Source organism: Somniosus microcephalus, chromosome 13 (assembly GCF_052327205.1).
Source record: "Somniosus microcephalus isolate GS21.2 chromosome 13, FLI_Smic_1.0, whole genome shotgun sequence".
In the NCBI taxonomy this organism is placed as follows: Eukaryota; Metazoa; Chordata; class Chondrichthyes; order Squaliformes; family Somniosidae; genus Somniosus; species Somniosus microcephalus.
The window spans coordinates 68,701,357-68,724,408 of NC_140999.1; positions in this window are offsets into that span (position 1 = coordinate 68,701,357).

Sequence of the window (23,052 nt, forward strand, 5' to 3'; positions counted from 1 at the left end):
GGTCTTAGTGAGGCCACCGTGTGGCCTGATTGGGGTCTCCGTGCGGTCTGACTGAGGTCACCATGCGGTCTGACTGAGGCCTCCGTGAGGTCTACCTGAGGTCACCGTGCGGTTTGATTGGGGTCACCTTGCGGTCTGATTGGGGTCACCGTGCAGTCTTATTGGGGTCATGGTGAGCTCAGACTGGGGTCACCGTGCGGTCTGACTGAGGTCACCGTGAGGTCTGATGGGGGTCACCCTGAGGTCTGACTGAGGTCACCGTGAGGACTGACTGAGGGCACCGTGCGATCTGAAAGGGGTAATCTTGCAGTCAGATTGGGGTCACCGTGCGGTTTGATTGGGGTCACCGTGCGTTCTGACTGAGGTGACCGTGAGTTCTGATTGGGGTCACCATGAGGTCTGATTGGGGTCACCATGAGGTCTGATGGGGGTCACCCTGAGGTCTGACTGAGGTCACCGTGAGTTCTGACTGGTCGTCACCGTGAGGTCTGACTGGAGTCACCGTTTGGTCTGACTGAGGTCACCGTGCGGTCTGACTGAGGTCTCCGTGCGGCCTGAATGGGGTCACCGTGCGGTCTGACTGAGGTCACCGTGAGGTCTGACTGAGGTCACCGTGTGGTCTGATTGGGGTCACCGTGCGATCTGATTGGGGTCACCGCGCGGTCTGACTGAGGTCACCGTGCGGCCTGATTGGGGTCCCCTTGAGGTCTGACCGAGATTGCCGTAAGGTCTGATTGGGGTCACCGTGCGATCTGATTGGGGTCACCGCGCGGTCTGACTGAGGTCACAGTGAGGTTTGATTCAGGTCACCGTGAGGTCTGATTGGGGTCACCCTGAGGTCTGACTGAAGTCACCGTGAGGACTGATTGCGATCACCATGAGGTCTGATTGGGGTCACCGTGCGGTATGATTGGGGTCACCGTGTGGTCTGGCTGAGGTCACCGTGAGTTCTGATGGGTGTCGCTCTGAGGTCTGACTGAGGTCACCGTGAGGACTGATTGGGGTCACCATGAGCTCTGACTGGGTTCACCGTCCGTTCTGATTGGGGTCATGGTGAGGTCTGACTGGGTTCACCGTGCGCTCTGATTGGGGTCACCGTGCGATCTGATTGGGGTCTCCATGAGGTCTGATGGTGGTCACCCTGAGGTCTGACTGAAGTCACCGTGAGGTCTGATTGGGGTCACCGTGAGGTCTGATTGGGGTCACCGTGAGGTCTGATTGAGATCACCGTGCGGTCTGATTGGGGTCACTGTGCGGTCTGATTGGGGTCATGGTGAGCTCTAACTGGGGTCACCGTGCGGTCTGATTGGGGTCACCGTGCGGTCTGATTGGGGTCACCGTGCGGTCTGACTGAGGTCAACCTGTGGTCTGATTGGGGTCACCGTGAGGTCTGATTGGAGTCACCGTGAGGTCTGATTGGGGTCACCGTGAGGTCTGATTGAGATCACCGTGCGGTCTGATTGGGGTCACCTTGCGGTCTGATTGGGATCACCGTGATAGCTGTCTGGGGTCACCGTGCGGTCTGACTGAGGTCACCGTGCGGTCTGATTGGGGTCACCGTGTGGTCTGATTGGGGTCACCGTGCGGTCTGACTGAGGTCACCGTGCGGTCTGACTGAGGTCACCGTGTCGTCTGATTGGGGTCACGGTGCGGTCTGACTGACGTCAATGTGCGGTCTGATTGGGGCCACCGTGTGGTTCTGATTGAGGTCACCGTGCGGTCTGACTGAGTTCACCATGTGGTCTGATTGGGGTCACCGTTCAGTCTGATTGGGGTCATGGTGAGCTCTGACTGGGGTCACCGTGCGGTCTGACTGATGTCACCGTGAGGACTAACTGAGGTCACCATGCGGTTTGATTGGGGTCAACGTGCGATCTGATTGGGGTTACCATGTGGTCTGACTGAGGTCACCGTGAGGTCTACCTGAGGTCACCGTGCAGTTTGATTGGGGTCTCCGTGCGGTCTGATTGGGGTCACCGTGCAGTCTGATTGTTGTCATGGTGAGCTCTGACTGGGGTCACCGTGCGGTCTGACTGAGGTCACCGTGAGGTCTTATGGGGGTCACCCTGAGGTCTGACTGAGGTCACCCTGAGGTCTGATTGGGGTCACCGTGAGCTCTGACTCGGTTCACTGTCCGGTCTGATTGGGTCATGGTGAGGTCTGATTGGGGTCATTGTGAGTTCTGACTGGAGTCACCGTTTGGTCTGATTGGGGTCACCGTGCGGTCTGACTGAAGTCACCGTGTGGTCTGAATGGGGTTACCGTGCGGTCTGACTGAGGTCTCCGTGCGGCCTGAATGGGTTCTCCATGCGGTCTGACTGAGGTCACTGTGTGGTCTGACTGAGGTCACCGTGAGGTCTGACTGAGGTCACTATGATGTCTGACTGAGGTTACAGTGAGGACTGATTGGGGTCACCGCGCGGTCTGGTTGGGGTTACTGTGCGATCTGATTGGGGTCACCGTGCGGTCTGATTGGGATCACCGTGAGCTCAGACTGGGGTCACCATGAGCTCTGACTGAGGTCATCGTGACGTCTGATTGGGGTCACCGTGAGGTCTGACTGGGGTCACCGTGCGGTCTGATTGGCGTCACCGTGCGGTCTGACTGAGGTCACCGTGAGGTCTACCTGAGGTCACCATGCGGTTTGATTGGTGTCACCGTGCAGTCTGATTGGGGTCACCGTGCAGTCTGATTGGGGTCATGGTGAGCTCTGACTGGGGTCACCGTGTGGTCTGACTGAGGTCACCGTGAGGTCTGATGGGGGTCACCCTGAGGTCACCGTGAGGACTGACTGAGGTCACCATGCGATCTGAATGGGGTGACCTTGCGGTCAGATTGGGGTCACCGTGCGGCCTGATTGGGGTCTCCGTGCGGTCTGACCGAGGTCACCGTGTAGTCTGACTGAGGTCACGGTGCGGTCTGACAGAGGTCAACGTGAGGTCTACCTGACGTCACCATGCGGTTTAGAAACATAGAAACATAGAAGATAGGAACAGGAGTAGGCCATCCGGCCCTTCGAGCCTGCTCCACCATTCAACGAGATCATGGCTGATCATCCAAACCCTAGCATCCGGTTCCTACACCGACAGCCATCCCACCCAAGCCCTATCCCCGTAACCCCGTAACCCCACGTATTTAATCCCCCCTAACACTAAGGGCCAATTTTTATCATGGCCAATCAAACTAACCCACACATCTTTGGACTGTGGGAGGAAACCGGAGCACCCGGAGGAAACAGTGCTAGCCACTATGCCGCCGTTTGATTGGGGTCACCGTGCGATCTGATTGGGGTCACCATGTGGTCTGACTGAGGTCACCGTGAGGTCTTACTGAGGTCACCGTGCGGTCTTACTGAGGTCACCGTGCGGCCTGATTGGGGTCTCCGTGCGGTCTGACTGAGATCACCGTGTGGTCTGACTGAGGTCACCATGCGGCCTGACTGAGGACACCGTGAGGTCTACCTGAGGTTACCATGCGGTTTGATTGGGGTCTCCGTGCGGTCTGATTGGGGTCACCGTTCAGTCTGATTGGGGTCATGGTGAGCTCTGACTGGGGTCACCATGCGGTCTGACTGAGGTCACCGTGAGGTCTGATGGGGGTCACCATGAGGTCTGACTGTGGTCACCGTGAGGTCTGACTGAGGTCACCGTGCGGCCTGATTGGGGTCACCGTGCGATCTGATTGGAGTCACCGTGAGGTCTGATGGGGGTCACCCTGAGGTCTGACTGAAGTCACCGTGAGGACTGGTTGGGGTCACCGTGCGGTCTGGTTGGGGTCACCTTGCGATCTGATTGGGGTCACTGTGAGGCCTGACTGGGGTCACCGTGCAGTCTGATTGTGGTCACCGTGCGGTCTTAGTGAGGCCACCGTGTGGCCTGATTGGGGTCTCCGTGCGGTCTGACTGAGGTCACCATGCGGTCTGACTGAGGCCTCCGTGAGGTCTACCTGAGGTCACCGTGCGGTTTGATTGGGGTCACCTTGCGGTCTGATTGGGGTCACCGTGCAGTCTTATTGGGGTCATGGTGAGCTCAGACTGGGGTCACCGTGCGGTCTGACTGAGGTCACCGTGAGGTCTGATGGGGGTCACCCTGAGGTCTGACTGAGGTCACCGTGAGGACTGACTGAGGGCACCGTGCGATCTGAAAGGGGTAATCTTGCAGTCAGATTGGGGTCACCGTGCGGTTTGATTGGGGTCACCGTGCGTTCTGACTGAGGTGACCGTGAGTTCTGATTGGGGTCACCATGAGGTCTGATTGGGGTCACCATGAGGTCTGATGGGGGTCACCCTGAGGTCTGACTGAGGTCACCGAGTGGTCTGACTGAGGTCACCTTGCGGTCTGACTGAGGTCACCGTGCGGTCTGACTGAGGTCTCCGTGCGGCCTGAATGGGGTCACCGTGCGGTCTGACTGAGGTCACCGTGAGGTCTGACAGAGGTCACCGTGTGGTCTGATTGGGGTCACCGTGCGATCTGATTGGGGTCACCGCACGGTCTGACTGAGGTCACCGTGCGGCCTGATTGGGGTCCCCTTGAGGTCTGACCGAGATTGCCGTGAGGTCTGATTGGGGTCACCGTGCGATCTGATTGGGGTCACCGCGCGGTCTGACTGAGGTCACAGTGAGGTTTGATTCAGGTCACCGTGAGGTCTGATTGGGGTCACCCTGAGGTCTGACTGAAGTCACCGTGAGGACTGATTGCGATCACCATGAGGTCTAATTGGGGTCACCGTGCGGTATGATTGGGGTCACCGTGTGGTCTGGCTGAGGTCACCGTGAGTTCTGATGGGTGTCGCTCTGAGGTCTGACTGAGGTCACCGTGAGGACTGATTGGGGTCACCATGAGCTCTGACTGGGTTCACCGTCCGTTCTGATTGGGGTCATGGTGAGGTCTGACTGGGTTCATCGTGCGCTCTGATTGGGGTCACCGTGCGATCTGATTGGGGTCTCCATGAGGTCTGATGGTGGTCACCCTGAGGTCTGACTGAAGTCACCGTGAGGTCTGATTGGGGTCACCGTGAGGTCTGATTGGGGTCACCGTGAGGTCTGATTGAGATCACCGTGCGATCTGATTGGGGTCACTGTGCGGTCTGATTGGGGTCATGGTGAGCTCTAACTGGGGTCACCGTGCGGTCTGATTGGGGTCACCGTGCAGTCTGATTGGGGTCATGGTGAGCTCTAACTGGGGTCACCGTGCGGTCTGATTGGGGTCACCGTGCGGTCTGATTGGGGTCACCGTGCGGTCTGACTGAGGTCAACCTGTGGTCTGATTGGGGTCACCGTGAGGTCTGATTGGGGTCACCGTGAGGTCTGATTGGGGTCACCGTGAGGTCTGATTGAGATCACCGTGCGGTCTGATTGGGGTCACCGTGCGGTCTGATTGGGATCACCGTGATAGCTGTCTGGGGTCACCGTGCGGTCTGACTGAGGTCACCGTGCGGTCTGATTGAGGTCACCGTGTGGTCTGATTGGGGTCACCGTGCGGTCTGACTGAGGTCACCGTGCGGTCTGACTGAGGTCACCGTGTCGTCTGATTGAGGTCACGGTGCGGTCTGACTGACGTCACTGTGCGGTCTGATTGGGGCCACCGTGTGGTTCTGATTGAGGTCACCGTGCGGTCTGACTGAGTTCACCATGCGGTCTGATTGGGGTCACCGTGCGATCTGATTGGGGTCACCGTGCGATCTGATTGGGGTCACCGTGCGTTCTGACTGAGGTCACCGTGAGTTTTGATTCGGGTCACCGTGAGGTCTGATTCGGGTCACCGTGAGGTCTGACTGAGGTCACCGTGAGGTCGGATTGGGGTCACCGTGAGGTCTGATTGGGGTCAACGTTCAGTCTGATTGGGGTCATGGTGAGCTCTGACTGGGGTCATCGTGCGGTCTGACTGATGTCACCGTGAGGACTGACTGAGGTCACCATGCGATCTGAATGGGGTGACCTTGCGGTCAGATTGGGGTCAGCGTGCGGCCTGATTGGGGTCTCCGTGCGGCCTGACTGAGGTCACCGTGTAGTCTCACTGAGGTCTCGGTGCGGTCTGACTGAGGTCAACGTGAGGTCTGAATGGGGTTACCGTGCGGTCTGACTGAGGTCTCCGTGCGGCCTGAATGGGTTCTCCATGCGGTCTGACTGAGGTCACTGTGTGGTCTGACTGAGGTCACCGTGAGGTCTGACTGAGGTCACTATGATGTCTGACTGAGGTTACAGTGAGGACTGATTGGGGTCACCGTGCGATCTGATTGGAGTCACCGTGAGGTCTGATGGGGGTCACCCTGAGGTCTGACTGAAGTCACCGTGAGGACTGGTTGGGGTCACCGTGCGGTCTGGTTGGGGTCACCTTGCGATCTGATTGGGGTCACTGTGAGGCCTGACTGGGGTCACCGTGCGGTCTGATTGTGGTCACCGTGCCGTCTTAGTGAGGCCACCGTGTGGCCTGATTGAGGTCTCCGTGCGGTCTGACTGAGGTCACCATGCGGTCTGACTGAGGCCTCCGTGAGGTCTACCTGAGGTCACCGTGCGGTTTGATTGGGGTCACCTTGCGGTCTGATTGGGGTCACCGTGCAGTCTTATTGGGGTCATGGTGAGCTCAGACTGGTGTCACCGTGCGGTCTGACTGAGGTCACCGTGAGGTCTGATGGGGGTCACCCTGAGGTCTGACTGAGGTCACCGTGAGGACTGACTGAGGGCACCGTGCGATCTGAAAGGGGTAATCTTGCAGTCAGATTGGGGTCACCGTGCGGTTTGATTGGGGTCACCGTGCGTTCTGACTGAGGTGACCGTGAGTTCTGATTGGGGTCACCATGAGGTCTGATTGGGGTCACCATGAGGTCTGATGGGGGTCACCCTGAGGTCTGACTGAGGTCACCGTGAGTTCTGACTGGTCGTCACCGTGAGGTCTGACTGGAGTCACCGTTTGGTCTGATTGGGGTCACCGTGTGGTTCTGATTGAGGTCACCATGCGGTCTGACTGAGTTCTCCGTGCGGCCTGAATGGGGTCCCCATGCGGTCTGACTGAGGTCACCGAGTGGTCTGACTGAGGTCACCATGCGGTCTGACTGAGGTCACCATGCGGTCTGACTGAGGTCACCGTGCGGTCTGACTGAGGTCTCCGTGCGGCCTGAATGGGGTCACCGTGCGGTCTGACTGAGGTCACCGTGAGGTCTGACTGAGGTCACCGTGTGGTCTGATTGGGGTCACCGTGCGATCTGATTGGGGTCACCGCGCGGTCTGACTGAGGTCACCGTGCGGCCTGATTGTGGTCCCGTTGAGGTCTGACCGAGATTGCCGTGAGGTCTGATTGGGGTCACCGTACGATCTGATTGGGGTCACCGCGCGGTCTGACTGAGGTCACAGTGAGGTTTGATTCAGGTCACCGTGAGGTCTGATTGGGGTCACCCTGAGGTCTGACTGAAGTCACCGTGAGGACTGATTGCGATCACCATGAGGTCTGATTGGGGTCACCGTGCGGTATGATTGGGGTCACCGTGTGGTCTGGCTGAGGTCACCGTGAGTTCTGATGGGTGTCGCTCTGAGGTCTGACTGAGGTCACCGTGAGGACTGATTGGGGTCACCATGAGCTCTGACTGGGTTCACCGTCCGTTCTGATTGGGGTCATGGTGAGGTCTGACTGGGTTCACCGTGCGCTCTGATTGGGGCCACCGTGCAATCTGATTGGGGTCTCCATGAGGTCTGATGGTGGTCACCCTGAGGTCTGACTGAAGTCACCGTGAGGACTGATTGGGGTCACCGTGCGGTCAGGTTGGGGTCACCGTGCGATCTGATTGGGGTCACCGTGTGGTCTTACTGAAGTCACCGTGTGGCCTGATTGGGGTCACCGTGTGGTCTGACTGAGGTCACCATGTGGTCTGACTGAGGTCACCGTGCGGTTTGATTGGGGTCACCGTGCGGTCTGATTGGGGTCACCGTGCAGTCTTATTGGGGTCATGGTGAGCTCTGACTGGGGTCACCGTGCGGTCTGATTTGGGTCACCGTGCGGTCTGATTGGGGTCACCGTGCGGTCTTACTGAGGTCACCGTGTGGCCTGATTGGGGTCACCGTGTGGTCTGACTGAGGTCTACCTGAGGTCACCGTACGGTTTGATTGGGGTCACCGTGTGGTCTGACTGAATTCACCGTGAGGACTGACTGAGGTCACCATGCGATCTGACTGAGGTCACCATGCGGTCTGTCTGAGGTCTCCGTGCGGCCTGAATGGGGTCACCGTGTGGTCTGACTGAGGCCACCGTGCGGTCTGACTGAGGTCACCGTGAGGTCTGACTGAGGTCACCGTGTGGTCTGATTGGGGTCACCGTGCGATTTGATTCGGGTCACCGCGCGGTCTGACTGAGGTCACCGTGCGGCCTGATTGGGGTCCCCTTGAGGTCTGACCGAGATTGCCGTGAGGTCTGATTGGGGTCACCATGCGATCTGACTGAGGTCACAGTGAGGTTTGATTCAGGTTACCGTGAGGTCTGATTGGGGTCACCCTGAGGTCTGACTGAAGTCACCGTGAGGACTGATTGCGATCACCATGAGGTCAGATTGGGGTCACCGTGCGGCCTGATTGGGGTCTCCGTGCGGTCTGACCGAGGTCACCGTGTCGTCTGACTGAGGTCACGGTGCGGTCTGACAGAGGTCAACGTGAGGTCTACCTGACGTCACTGTGGTAAACCACGTTCACTATCGTATCACTGTTAGTAGTTAGCACTGTTCACCACTGTTCGTTATAACTGTATCACTGACCACTATTGTATCACGGTACGAGGTCGCCTCTTGCCACACTGCTATACCTGGGATGACCACTGCCGACTCCGCCTTGGCTCCACCCACCAGGCCAGGTATAAAGGTGAGCGACTGGCTGGTATTCCTCCTGCTTGGATCGGATCACCCACGAGAGTGGGCTCTGTTATTTAGTCAATAAAAACCTTTAGTCACCTTCGTAACTCTTCGCCTTTTATTGGAGGAATTGATAGGTATATCAATTTTATTGACTAAATTTAATGATGTCCGACAACGAGTCACAACCGGCGGAGGAGCCACCAGCGCAGCTCCCAGGAGCACAGCCACACCAGCCAGCTTGGCTGCGAGCCCTCAGACCGCCGTACCTGGACCTGAACCCACGAGCAGCAAACTCAGCCGCAGACTTTAAACACTGGCTGGTCTGCTTCGAATCATACCTGAGAGAATCCAGCGTCCCTCAGGCATCCAAACTAAGTGTCCTGCAGGCACAACTGAGCCCGAGAGTATACACTCTCATCGAGGACATGACTACCTACGAGACCTCCATCAACCTGCTGAAACAGAAGTACCGGACCCCGGTAAACTACATGTACGCTAGGCACCTCCTAAGATCACGGCCGCAACAGCCAGGAGAATCAGTAGTCGAATTCTCACAGGCGCTATATGCACTCGCCAGGAACTGTGACTTTAAATCGGTGTCGGCAGCCGAAAATACTGAAGATAATATCCGCGACGCATTCCTGAAAGGCCTACGGTCCGAGTACTCACGGCAAAGACTGCTGGAAGCTAAAGACCTCAGCATGGAAAAAGCTGAAGCCCTCGCTATCTCCCTGGAAGTGGCCCACCAAGATCAGGAAGCATTCACCAGGTACTGCTCGCGACCCTGGGACTCGGGCCCGACCCCTACCACAGCACCCTTCCCAGCGCCGCCCCCGGGACCTACCTCTGCGTCGGCGTCCCGGACCCGACCGGCCCCGCCACCCCCGGCACCGGCCCCGACATCGGGCATCCGCGATCGGGCCGCCGGCTGTTTTTTTTGTGGCCAGGAGAAGCACCCGAGGTCGCGCTGCCCAGCCAAGAACTCCATATGCAAAACCTGCCTGAAGAAAGGCCACTTCTCCAAGGCCTGCAGGAGCGGATCCTCAGAGGCCAGCAGTGCCGCATGCGAACTATGGGGGCGGCCATCTTCGTTTAGGGCAACTGAGGCCAGCATCCCCACACATGAGTCATGGGGGCGGCCATCTTTGTTTAGGGCAACTGAGGCCAGCATCCCCACACATGAGTTATGGGGCGGCCATCTTTGATTAAGGCAACCGACCCCAATAGTGCCTCATGGGGCCCTACCTCGTGGGAGACGCCATTTTACTCACCACGCCCGACCGCCTCGCCCGCAGATGACAACGACTCGCTCAGCTACACACTAGCTTCCGTCACCCTGGACCAAGCCCGCCCGCACCATCTGTCCAAGTCAATGATGGACATCAAAGTGAACGGCCACGCCACGACCTGCCTGTTCGACAGCGGAAGCACGGAGAGCTTCATCCACCCAGACACGGTGAGCCACTACTCCCTCTCTGTCCTACCAACGCGCAGCCGAATCTCGATGGCATCGAGGTCCCACGCCACGGACATCAGCGGCTACTGTGTCGTGACCCTGTCGGTTAAGGGCACGGAGTATAAAAACTTTAAACTCCTCGTCCTCCCCCATCTCTGCGCTGCCGTCCTACTAGGGCTGGACTTCCAATCCCACCTCCAAAGCGTAACCCTAGCATACGGTGGACCCCTCCCCCCACTCACAGTCAACAACCAGCAAACGTTAAACCGCCCACCGCGTAACACCTGCAGCCTCTCCACCCTCAAGGTCCCGCCACCCTGTCTGTTTGCTAACCTTACCCCTGACTGCAAACCCGTCGCTACCAAGAGCAGGCGGTATAGCGCCGGGGACAGAGCCTTCATTAGCTCTGAGGTGCGGCGCCTCCTGAAAGAGGGCATTATCGAGGGGAGCAGCAGCCCCTGGCGTGCCCAGGTCGTAGTCGTAAAGACCGGCGATAAAAACCGCCTGGTCATCGACTACAGCCAGACCATAAACAGATATACCCAGCTGGACGCATACCCCCTCCCCCGCATATCTGACATGGTCAATCAGATTGCACAGTATAAAGTATTCTCGACCATCGACCTGAAGTCGGCCTACCACCAACTCCCTATCCACCCTGAGGACCGCCAGTATACCGCCTTCGAGGCGAATGGGCGCCTATACCACTTCCTTAGGGTCCCCTTCGGTGTCACTAATGGGGTCTCGGTCTTCCAAAGGGAGATGGACCAGCGGCTGCACTCCATCCGGTCATTACTTTGCACGGCCACTAACACCACCCCCCATGAACGAATGTTCGTTTTCCCCAGGAAGTCGACTACGGGAACCACTCTACCAACCTGGCTGACCGCCCCGGGGCCGGTCTGGCTGCGGAAACACGTGAGGACCCATAAAACGGACACCCTGGTCGAGAGGGTGAACCTCCTGCACGCCAACCCCAGTACGCCTACGTGGCGTACCCAGACGGGCGGGAGGACACTGTCTCCCTACGAGACCTCGCACCCTCAGCCGATCCGGAAACACCGCCACCACCCCCCCCAACCTCAGTCCAGGTAGACGGCATGCCGGAACCCCACGAGCCCTCGCCGACCACGCAAACACCAGCATCAACACCGGATAAGGCACCAGCACCGGATAAGGCAACACCACCGCTGCGGCGATCGGAGAGGCTTACGAAGCCTCCGGACAGACTGACCTACCAGAATTGGTAGTACACTTCACCCCGCCGGACTTAATTCTAAACAAGGGGTGAATGTGGTAAACCACGTTCAATATCGTATCACTGTTAGTAGTTAGCACTGTTCACCACTGTTCGTTATAACTGTATCACTGACCACTATTGTATCACGGTACGAGGTCGCCTCTTGCCACACTGCTATACCTGGGATGACCACTGCCGACTCCGCCTTGGCTCCACCCACCAGGCCAGGTATAAAGGTGAGCGACTGGCTGGTATTCCTCTTGCTTGGATCGGATCACCCACGAGAGTGGGCTCTGTTATATAGTCAATAAAAACCTTTAGTCACCTTCGTAACACTTCGCCTTTTATTGGAGGAATTGATAGGTATATCAGTCACCATGCGGTTTAGAAACATAGAAACATAGAAGATAGGAACAGGAGTAGGCCATCCGGCCCTTTGAGCCTGCTCCACCATTCAACGAGATCATGGCTGATCATCCAAACCCTAGCATCCGGTTCCTACACCGACAGCCATCCCACCCAAGCCCTATCCCCGTAACCCCACGTATTTAATCCCCCCTAACACTAAGGGCCAATTTTTATCATGGCCAATCAAACTAACCCGCACATCTTTGGACTGTGGGAGGAAACCGGAGCACCCGGAGGAAACAGTGCTAGCCACTATGCCGCCGTTTGATTGGGGTCACCGTGCGATCTGATTGGGGTCACCATGTGGTCTGACTGAGGTCACCGTGAGGTCTTACTGAGGTCACCGTGCGGTCTTACTGAGGTCACCGTGCGGCCTGATTGGGGTCTCCGTGCGGTCTGACTGAGATCACCGTGTGGTCTGACTGAGGTCACCATGCGGCCTGACTGAGGACACCGTGAGGTCTACCTGAGGTTACCGTGCGGTTTGATTGGGGTCTCCGTGCGGTCTGATTGGGGTCACCGTTCAGTCTGATTGGGGTCATGGTGAGCTCTGACTGGGGTCACCATGCGGTCTGACTGAGGTCACCGTGAGGTCTGATGGGGGTCACCCTGAGGTCTGACTGAGGTCACCGTGAGGTCTGACTGAGGTCACCATGTGGCCTGACTGAGGTCACCGTGCGGTCTGATTGGGGTCACCGTGCGATCTGATTGGGGTCACCGCACGGTCTGACTGAGGTCACCGTGCGGCCTGATTGGGGTCCCCTTGAGGTCTGACCGAGATTGCCGTGAGGTCTGATTGGGGTCACCGTGCGATCTGATTGGGGTCACCGCGCGGTCTGACTGAGGTCACAGTGAGGTTTGATTCAGGTCACCGTGAGGTCTGATTGGGGTCACCCTGAGGTCTGACTGAAGTCACCGTGAGGACTGATTGCGATCACCATGAGGTCTAATTGGGGTCACCGTGCGGTATGATTGGGGTCACCGTGTGGTCTGGCTGAGGTCACCGTGAGTTCTGATGGGTGTCGCTCTGAGGTCTGACTGAGGTCACCGTGAGGACTGATTGGGGTCACCATGAGCTCTGACTGGGTTCACCGTCCGTTCTGATTGGGGTCATGGTGAGGTCTGACTGGGTTCATCGTGCGCTCTGATTGGGGTCACCGTGCGATCTGATTGGGGTCTCCATGAGGTCTGATGGTGGTCACCCTGAGGTCTGACTGAAGTCACCGTGAGGTCTGATTGGGGTCACCGTGAGGTCTGATTGGGGTCACCGTGAGGTCTGATTGAGATCACCGTGCGATCTGATTGGGGTCACTGTGCGGTCTGATTGGGGTCATGGTGAGCTCTAACTGGGGTCACCGTGCGGTCTGATTGGGGTCACCGTGCAGTCTGATTGGGGTCATGGTGAGCTCTAACTGGGGTCACCGTGCGGTCTGATTGGGGTCACCGTGAGGTCTGATTGGGGTCACCGTGAGGTCTGATTGAGATCACCGTGCGGTCTGATTGGGGTCACCGTGCGGTCTGATTGGGGTCACCGTGCGGTCTGACTGAGGTCAACCTGTGGTCTGATTGGGGTCACCGTGAGGTCTGATTGGGGTCACCGTGAGGTCTGATTGGGGTCACCGTGAGGTCTGATTGAGATCACCGTGCGGTCTGATTGGGGTCACCGTGCGGTCTGATTGGGATCACCGTGATAGCTGTCTGGGGTCACCGTGCGGTCTGACTGAGGTCACCGTGCGGTCTGATTGAGGTCACCGTGTGGTCTGATTGGGGTCACCGTGCGGTCTGACTGAGGTCACCGTGCGGTCTGACTGAGGTCACCGTGTCGTCTGATTGAGGTCACGGTGCGGTCTGACTGACGTCACTGTGCGGTCTGATTGGGGCCACCGTGTGGTTCTGATTGAGGTCACCGTGCGGTCTGACTGAGTTCACCATGCGGTCTGATTGGGGTCACCGTGCGATCTGATTGGGGTCACCGTGCGATCTGATTGGGGTCACCGTGCGTTCTGACTGAGGTCACCGTGAGTTTTGATTCGGGTCACCGTGAGGTCTGATTCGGGTCACCGTGAGGTCTGACTGAGGTCACCGTGAGGTCGGATTGGGGTCACCGTGAGGTCTGATTGGGGTCAACGTTCAGTCTGATTGGGGTCATGGTGAGCTCTGACTGGGGTCATCGTGCGGTCTGACTGATGTCACCGTGAGGACTGACTGAGGTCACCATGCGATCTGAATGGGGTGACCTTGCGGTCAGATTGGGGTCAGCGTGCGGCCTGATTGGGGTCTCCGTGCGGCCTGACTGAGGTCACCGTGTAGTCTCACTGAGGTCTCGGTGCGGTCTGACTGAGGTCAACGTGAGGTCTACCTGAGGTCACCATGCGGTTTGATTGGGGTCAACGTGCGATCTGATTGGGGTGACCATGTGGTCTGACTGAGGTCACCGTGAGGTCTACCTGAGGTCACCGTGCAGTTTGATTGGGGTCTCCGTGCGGTCTGATTGGGGCCACCGTGCAGTCTGATTGTTGTCATGGTGAGCTCTGACTGGGGTCACCGTGCGGTCTGACTGAGGTCACCGTGAGGTCTTATGGGGGTCACCCTGAGGTCTGACTGAGGTCACCCTGAGGTCTGATTGGGGTCACCGTGAGCTCTGACTCGGTTCACTGTCCGGTCTGATTGGGTCATGGTGAGGTCTGATTGGGGTCATTGTGAGTTCTGACTGGGGTCACCGTGAGGTCTGACTGGAGTCACCGTTTGGTCTGATTGGGGTCACCGTGTGGTTCTGATTGAGGTCACCATGCGGTCTGACTGAAGTCACCGTGTGGTCTGAATGGGGTTACCGTGCGGTCTGACTGAGGTCTCCGTGCGGCCTGAATGGGTTCTCCATGCGGTCTGACTGAGGTCACTGTGTGGTCTGACTGAGGTCACCGTGAGGTCTGACTGAGGTCACTATGATGTCTGACTGAGGTTACAGTGAGGACTGATTGGGGTCACCGTGCGATCTGATTGGAGTCACCGTGAGGTCTGATGGGGGTCACCCTGAGGTCTGACTGAAGTCACCGTGAGGACTGGTTGGGGTCACCGTGCGGTCTGGTTGGGGTCACCTTGCGATCTGATTGGGGTCACTGTGAGGCCTGACTGGGGTCACCGTGCGGTCTGATTGTGGTCACCGTGCCGTCTTAGTGAGGCCACCGTGTGGCCTGATTGAGGTCTCCGTGCGGTCTGACTGAGGTCACCATGCGGTCTGACTGAGGCCTCCGTGAGGTCTACCTGAGGTCACCGTGCGGTTTGATTGGGGTCACCTTGCGGTCTGATTGGGGTCACCGTGCAGTCTTATTGGGGTCATGGTGAGCTCAGACTGGGGTCACCGTGCGGTCTGACTGAGGTCTCCGTGAGGTCTGATGGGGGTCACCCTGAGGTCTGACTGAGGTCACCGTGAGGACTGACTGAGGGCACCGTGCGATCTGAAAGGGGTAATCTTGCAGTCAGATTGGGGTCACCGTGCGGTTTGATTGGGGTCACCGTGCGTTCTGACTGAGGTGACCGTGAGTTCTGATTGGGGTCACCATGAGGTCTGATTGGGGTCACCATGAGGTCTGATGGGGGTCACCCTGAGGTCTGACTGAGGTCACCGTGAGTTCTGACTGGTCGTCACCGTGAGGTCTGACTGGAGTCACCGTTTGGTCTGATTGGGGTCACCGTGTGGTTCTGATTGAGGTCACCATGCGGTCTGACTGAGTTCTCCGTGCGGCCTGAATGGGGTCCCCATGCGGTCTGACTGAGGTCACCGAGTGGTCTGACTGAGGTCACCATGCGGTCTGACTGAGGTCACCATGCGGTCTGACTGAGGTCACCGTGCGGTCTGACTGAGGTCTCCGTGCGGCCTGAATGGGGTCACCGTGCGGTCTGACTGAGGTCACCGTGAGGTCTGACTGAGGTCACCGTGTGGTCTGATTGGGGTCACCGTGCGATCTGATTGGGGTCACCGCGCGGTCTGACTGAGGTCACCGTGCGGCCTGATTGTGGTCCCGTTGAGGTCTGACCGAGATTGCCGTGAGGTCTGATTGGGGTCACCGTACGATCTGATTGGGGTCACCGCGCGGTCTGACTGAGGTCACAGTGAGGTTTGATTCAGGTCACCGTGAGGTCTGATTGGGGTCACCCTGAGGTCTGACTGAAGTCACCGTGAGGACTGATTGCGATCACCATGAGGTCTGATTGGGGTCACCGTGCGGTATGATTGGGGTCACCGTGTGGTCTGGCTGAGGTCACCGTGAGTTCTGATGGGTGTCGCTCTGAGGTCTGACTGAGGTCACCGTGAGGACTGATTGGGGTCACCATGAGCTCTGACTGGGTTCACCGTCCGTTCTGATTGGGGTCATGGTGAGGTCTGACTGGGTTCACCGTGCGCTCTGATTGGGGCCACCGTGCAATCTGATTGGGGTCTCCATGAGGTCTGATGGTGGTCACCCTGAGGTCTGACTGAAGTCACCGTGAGGACTGATTGGGGTCACCGTGCGGTCAGGTTGGGGTCACCGTGCGATCTGATTGGGGTCACCGTGTGGTCTTACTGAAGTCACCGTGTGGCCTGATTGGGGTCACCGTGTGGTCTGACTGAGGTCACCATGTGGTCTGACTGAGGTCACCGTGCGGTTTGATTGGGGTCACCGTGCGGTCTGATTGGGGTCACCGTGCAGTCTTATTGGGGTCATGGTGAGCTCTGACTGGGGTCACCGTGCGGTCTGATTTGGGTCACCGTGCGGTCTGATTGGGGTCACCGTGCGGTCTTACTGAGGTCACCGTGTGGCCTGATTGGGGTCACCGTGTGGTCTGACTGAGGTCTACCTGAGGTCACCGTACGGTTTGATTGGGGTCACCGTGTGGTCTGACTGAATTCACCGTGAGGGCTGACTGAGGTCACCATGCGATCTGACTGAGGTCACCATGCGGTCTGTCTGAGGTCTCCGTGCGGCCTGAATGGGGTCACCGTGTGGTCTGACTGAGGCCACCGTGCGGTCTGACTGAGGTCACCGTGAGGTCTGACTGAGGTCACCGTGTGGTCTGATTGGGGTCACCGTGCGATTTGATTCGGGTCACCGCGCGGTCTGACTGAGGTCACCGTGCGGCCTGATTGGGGTCCCCTTGAGGTCTGACCGAGATTGCCGTGAGGTCTGATTGGGGTCACCATGCGATCTGACTGAGGTCACAGTGAGGTTTGATTCAGGTTACCGTGAGGTCTGATTGGGGTCACCCTGAGGTCTGACTGAAGTCACCGTGAGGACTGATTGCGATCACCATGAGGTCAGATTGGGGTCACCGTGCGGCCTGATTGGGGTCTCCGTGCGGTCTGACCGAGGTCACCGTGTCGTCTGACTGAGGTCACGGTGCGGTCTGACAGAGGTCAACGTGAGGTCTACCTGACGTCACTGTGGTAAACCACGTTCACTATCGTATCACTGTTAGTAGTTAGCACTGTTCACCACTGTTCGTTATAACTGTATCACTGACCACTATTGTATCACGGTACGAGGTCGCCTCTTGCCACACTGCTATACCTGGGATGACCACTGCCGACTCCGCCTTGGCTCCACCCACCAGGCCAGGTATAAAGGTGAGCGACTGGCTGGTATTCCTCCTGCTTGGATCGGATCACCCACGAGAGTGGGCTCTGTTATTTAGTCAATAAAAACCTTTAGTCACCTTCGTAACTCTTCGCCTTTTATTGGAGGAATTGATAGGTATATCAATTTTATTGACTAAATTTAATGATGTCCGACAACGAGTCACAACCGGCGGAGGAGCCACCAGCGCAGCTCCCAGGAGCACAGCCACACCAGCCAGCTTGGCTGCGAGCCCTCAGACCGCCGTACCTGGACCTGAACCCACGAGCAGCAAACTCAGCCGCAGACTTTAAACACTGGCTGGTCTGCTTCGAATCATACCTGAGAGAATCCAGCGTCCCTCAGGCATCCAAACTAAGTGTCCTGCAGGCACAACTGAGCCCGAGAGTATACACTCTCATCGAGGACATGACTACCTACGAGACCTCCATCAACCTGCTGAAACAGAAGTACCGGACCCCGGTAAACTACATGTACGCTAGGCACCTCCTAAGATCACGGCCGCAACAGCCAGGAGAATCAGTAGTCGAATTCTCACAGGCGCTATATGCACTCGCCAGGAACTGTGACTTTAAATCGGTGTCGGCAGCCGAAAATACTGAAGATAATATCCGCGACGCATTCCTGAAAGGCCTACGGTCCGAGTACTCACGGCAAAGACTGCTGGAAGCTAAAGACCTCAGCATGGAAAAAGCTGAAGCCCTCGCTATCTCCCTGGAAGTGGCCCACCAAGATCAGGAAGCATTCACCAGGTACTGCTCGCGACCCTGGGACTCGGGCCCGACCCCTACCACAGCACCCTTCCCAGCGCCGCCCCCGGGACCTACCTCTGCGTCGGCGTCCCGGACCCGACCGGCCCCGCCACCCCCGGCACCGGCCCCGACATCGGGCATCCGCGATCGGGCCGCCGGCTGTTTTTTTTGTGGCCAGGAGAAGCACCCGAGGTCGCGCTGCCCAGCCAAGAACTCCATATGCAAAACCTGCCTGAAGAAAGGCCACTTCTCCAAGGCCTGCAGGAGCGGATCCTCAGAGGCCAGCAGTGCCGCATGCGAACTATGGGGGCGGCCATCTTCGTTTAGGGCAACTGAGGCCAGCATCCCCACACATGAGTCATGGGGGCGGCCATCTTTGTTTAGGGCAACTGAGGCCAGCATCCCCACACATGAGTTATGGGGCGGCCATCTTTGATTAAGGCAACCGACCCCAATAGTGCCTCATGGGGCCCTACCTCGTGGGAGACGCCATTTTACTCACCACGCCCGACCGCCTCGCCCGCAGATGACAACGACTCGCTCAGCTACACACTAGCTTCCGTCACCCTGGACCAAGCCCGCCCGCACCATCTGTCCAAGTCAATGATGGACATCAAAGTGAACGGCCACGCCACGACCTGCCTGTTCGACAGCGGAAGCACGGAGAGCTTCATCCACCCAGACACGGTGAGCCACTACTCCCTCTCTGTCCTACCAACGCGCAGCCGAATCTCGATGGCATCGAGGTCCCACGCCACGGACATCAGCGGCTACTGTGTCGTGACCCTGTCGGTTAAGGGCACGGAGTATAAAAACTTTAAACTCCTCGTCCTCCCCCATCTCTGCGCTGCCGTCCTACTAGGGCTGGACTTCCAATCCCACCTCCAAAGCGTAACCCTAGCATACGGTGGACCCCTCCCCCCACTCACAGTCAACAACCAGCAAACGTTAAACCGCCCACCGCGTAACACCTGCAGCCTCTCCACCCTCAAGGTCCCGCCACCCTGTCTGTTTGCTAACCTTACCCCTGACTGCAAACCCGTCGCTACCAAGAGCAGGCGGTATAGCGCCGGGGACAGAGCCTTCATTAGCTCTGAGGTGCGGCGCCTCCTGAAAGAGGGCATTATCGAGGGGAGCAGCAGCCCCTGGCGTGCCCAGGTCGTAGTCGTAAAGACCGGCGATAAAAACCGCCTGGTCATCGACTACAGCCAGACCATAAACAGATATACCCAGCTGGACGCATACCCCCTCCCCCGCATATCTGACATGGTCAATCAGATTGCACAGTATAAAGTATTCTCGACCATCGACCTGAAGTCGGCCTACCACCAACTCCCTATCCACCCTGAGGACCGCCAGTATACCGCCTTCGAGGCGAATGGGCGCCTATACCACTTCCTTAGGGTCCCCTTCGGTGTCACTAATGGGGTCTCGGTCTTCCAAAGGGAGATGGACCAGCGGCTGCACTCCATCCGGTCATTACTTTGCACGGCCACTAACACCACCCCCCATGAACGAATGTTCGTTTTCCCCAGGAAGTCGACTACGGGAACCACTCTACCAACCTGGCTGACCGCCCCGGGGCCGGTCTGGCTGCGGAAACACGTGAGGACCCATAAAACGGACACCCTGGTCGAGAGGGTGAACCTCCTGCACGCCAACCCCAGTACGCCTACGTGGCGTACCCAGACGGGCGGGAGGACACTGTCTCCCTACGAGACCTCGCACCCTCAGCCGATCCGGAAACACCGCCACCACCCCCCCCAACCTCAGTCCAGGTAGACGGCATGCCGGAACCCCACGAGCCCTCGCCGACCACGCAAACACCAGCATCAACACCGGATAAGGCACCAGCACCGGATAAGGCAACACCACCGCTGCGGCGATCGGAGAGGCTTACGAAGCCTCCGGACAGACTGACCTACCAGAATTGGTAGTACACTTCACCCCGCCGGACTTAATTCTAAACAAGGGGTGAATGTGGTAAACCACGTTCAATATCGTATCACTGTTAGTAGTTAGCACTGTTCACCACTGTTCGTTATAACTGTATCACTGACCACTATTGTATCACGGTACGAGGTCGCCTCTTGCCACACTGCTATACCTGGGATGACCACTGCCGACTCCGCCTTGGCTCCACCCACCAGGCCAGGTATAAAGGTGAGCGACTGGCTGGTATTCCTCTTGCTTGGATCGGATCACCCACGAGAGTGGGCTCTGTTATATAGTCAATAAAAACCTTTAGTCACCTTCGTAACACTTCGCCTTTTATTGGAGGAATTGATAGGTATATCAGTCACCATGCGGTTTAGAAACATAGAAACATAGAAGATAGGAACAGGAGTAGGCCATCCGGCCCTTTGAGCCTGCTCCACCATTCAACGAGATCATGGCTGATCATCCAAACCCTAGCATCCGGTTCCTACACCGACAGCCATCCCACCCAAGCCCTATCCCCGTAACCCCACGTATTTAATCCCCCCTAACACTAAGGGCCAATTTTTATCATGGCCAATCAAACTAACCCGCACATCTTTGGACTGTGGGAGGAAACCGGAGCACCCGGAGGAAACAGTGCTAGCCACTATGCCGCCGTTTGATTGGGGTCACCGTGCGATCTGATTGGGGTCACCATGTGGTCTGACTGAGGTCACCGTGAGGTCTTACTGAGGTCACCGTGCGGTCTTACTGAGGTCACCGTGCGGCCTGATTGGGGTCTCCGTGCGGTCTGACTGAGATCACCGTGTGGTCTGACTGAGGTCACCATGCGGCCTGACTGAGGACACCGTGAGGTCTACCTGAGGTTACCGTGCGGTTTGATTGGGGTCTCCGTGCGGTCTGATTGGGGTCACCGTTCAGTCTGATTGGGGTCATGGTGAGCTCTGACTGGGGTCACCATGCGGTCTGACTGAGGTCACCGTGAGGTCTGATGGGGGTCACCCTGAGGTCTGACTGAGGTCACCGTGAGGTCTGACTGAGGTCACCATGTGGCCTGACTGAGGTCACCGTGCGGTCTGATTGGGGTCACCGTGCGATCTGATTGGGGTCACCGTGCGTTCTGACTGAGGTCACCGTGCGATCTGATTGGGGTCACCATGTGGTCTGACTGAGGTCACCGTGAGGTCTGACTGGGTTCACTGTCCGGTCTGATTGGGGTCATTGTGAGGTCTGACTGGGGTCACCGTGAGTTCTGACTGGGGTCACCGTGTGGTCTGATTGGGGTCACCGTGCGGTCTGACTGAGGTCACCGTGAGGTCTGACTGAGGTCACCGTGCGATCGGATTGAGGTCTCCGTGCGGCCTGAATGGAGTCGCCATGCGGTCTGACTGAGGTCACCATGTGGTCTGACTGAGGTCACCGTGTGGTCTGACTGAGGTCACCGTGTGGTCTGATTGAGGTCACCGTGCGATCGGATTGGGGTCACCATGTGGTCTGTCTGAGGTCACCGTGAGGTCTGACTGAGGTCACCGTGCGATCGGATTGAGGTCACCGTGCGGTCTGACTGAGGTCACCGTGCGGTCTGACTGAGGTCACCGTGCGGTCTGAATGAGGTCACCCTGAGGTCTGACTGAGGCTCACCCTGAGGTCTGACTGAGGTCACCGTGAGGTGTGACTGGGGTCACCGTGAGGTCTGACTGAGGTCACCGTGAGGTCTGACTGAGGTCACCGTGAGGTTTAATTGAGGTCACCCTGAGTTCTGATTGGGGTCACCGTGAGCTCTGACTGGGTTCACTGTCCGGTCTGATTGGGTCATGGTGAGGTCTGATTGGGGTCACCATGAGTTTTGACTGGGGTCACCGTGAGGTCTGACTGGAGTCACCGTTTGGTCTGATTGGGGTCACCGTATGGTTCTCATTGAGGTCACCATGCGGTCTGATTGGGGTCATGGTGAGCTCCAACTGGGGTCACCGTGCGGTCTGATTGGGGACACCGTGCGGTCTAATTGGTGTCACCGTCAGCTCTGACTGGGGTCACTGCGGTCTGAATGAGGTCACCGTTAGGTCTGATGGGGGTCACCCTGAGGTCTGACTGAAGTCACCGTGAGGACTGATTGGGGTCACCATGTGGTCTGATTGGTGTCACCGTGAGCTCTGACTGGGGTCACCGTGTGGTCTGATTCTGGTTATGGTGAGTTCTGACTGGGGTCACCGTGCTGTCTGATTGGGGTCACCGTGAGGTCTGATTGAGGTAACAATGCCGCCTGACTGAGGTCACCATGCGATCTGAATGGGGTGACCTTGCGGTCTGATTGGGGTCACCGTGCGGTCTGATTGGTGTCACCGTGAGCTCTGACTGGGGTCACCGTGCGGTCAGAGTTGGGTCACCGTAGGGTCTGATGGGGGTCACCGTGCGTTCGGATTGGGGTCACTATGCGGTCTGACTGAGGTCACCGTGAGGGCTGATGGGGGTCATCCTCAGGTCTGACTGAGGTCACCGTGCGGTCTGACTGAGGTCAACGTGCTGTTTGATTCGGGTCACCGTGCGATCTGATTGGGTTCACCGTGCGGTCTGACTGAGGTCACCGTGAGGTCTGACTGAGGTCACCGTGCGGTCTGATGGGGGTCACCCTGAGGTCTGACTGAGGTCATCGTGAGGGCTGATTGGGGCCACTGTGCGGTCTGATTGGGGACACCGTGCAGTCTGATTGGGGTCATGGTGAGCTCTAACTGGGGTCACCGTGCGGTCTGATTGGGGCACCGTGCGGTCTGATTGGCGTCACCGTGAGCTCTGACTGGGGTCACTATGCGG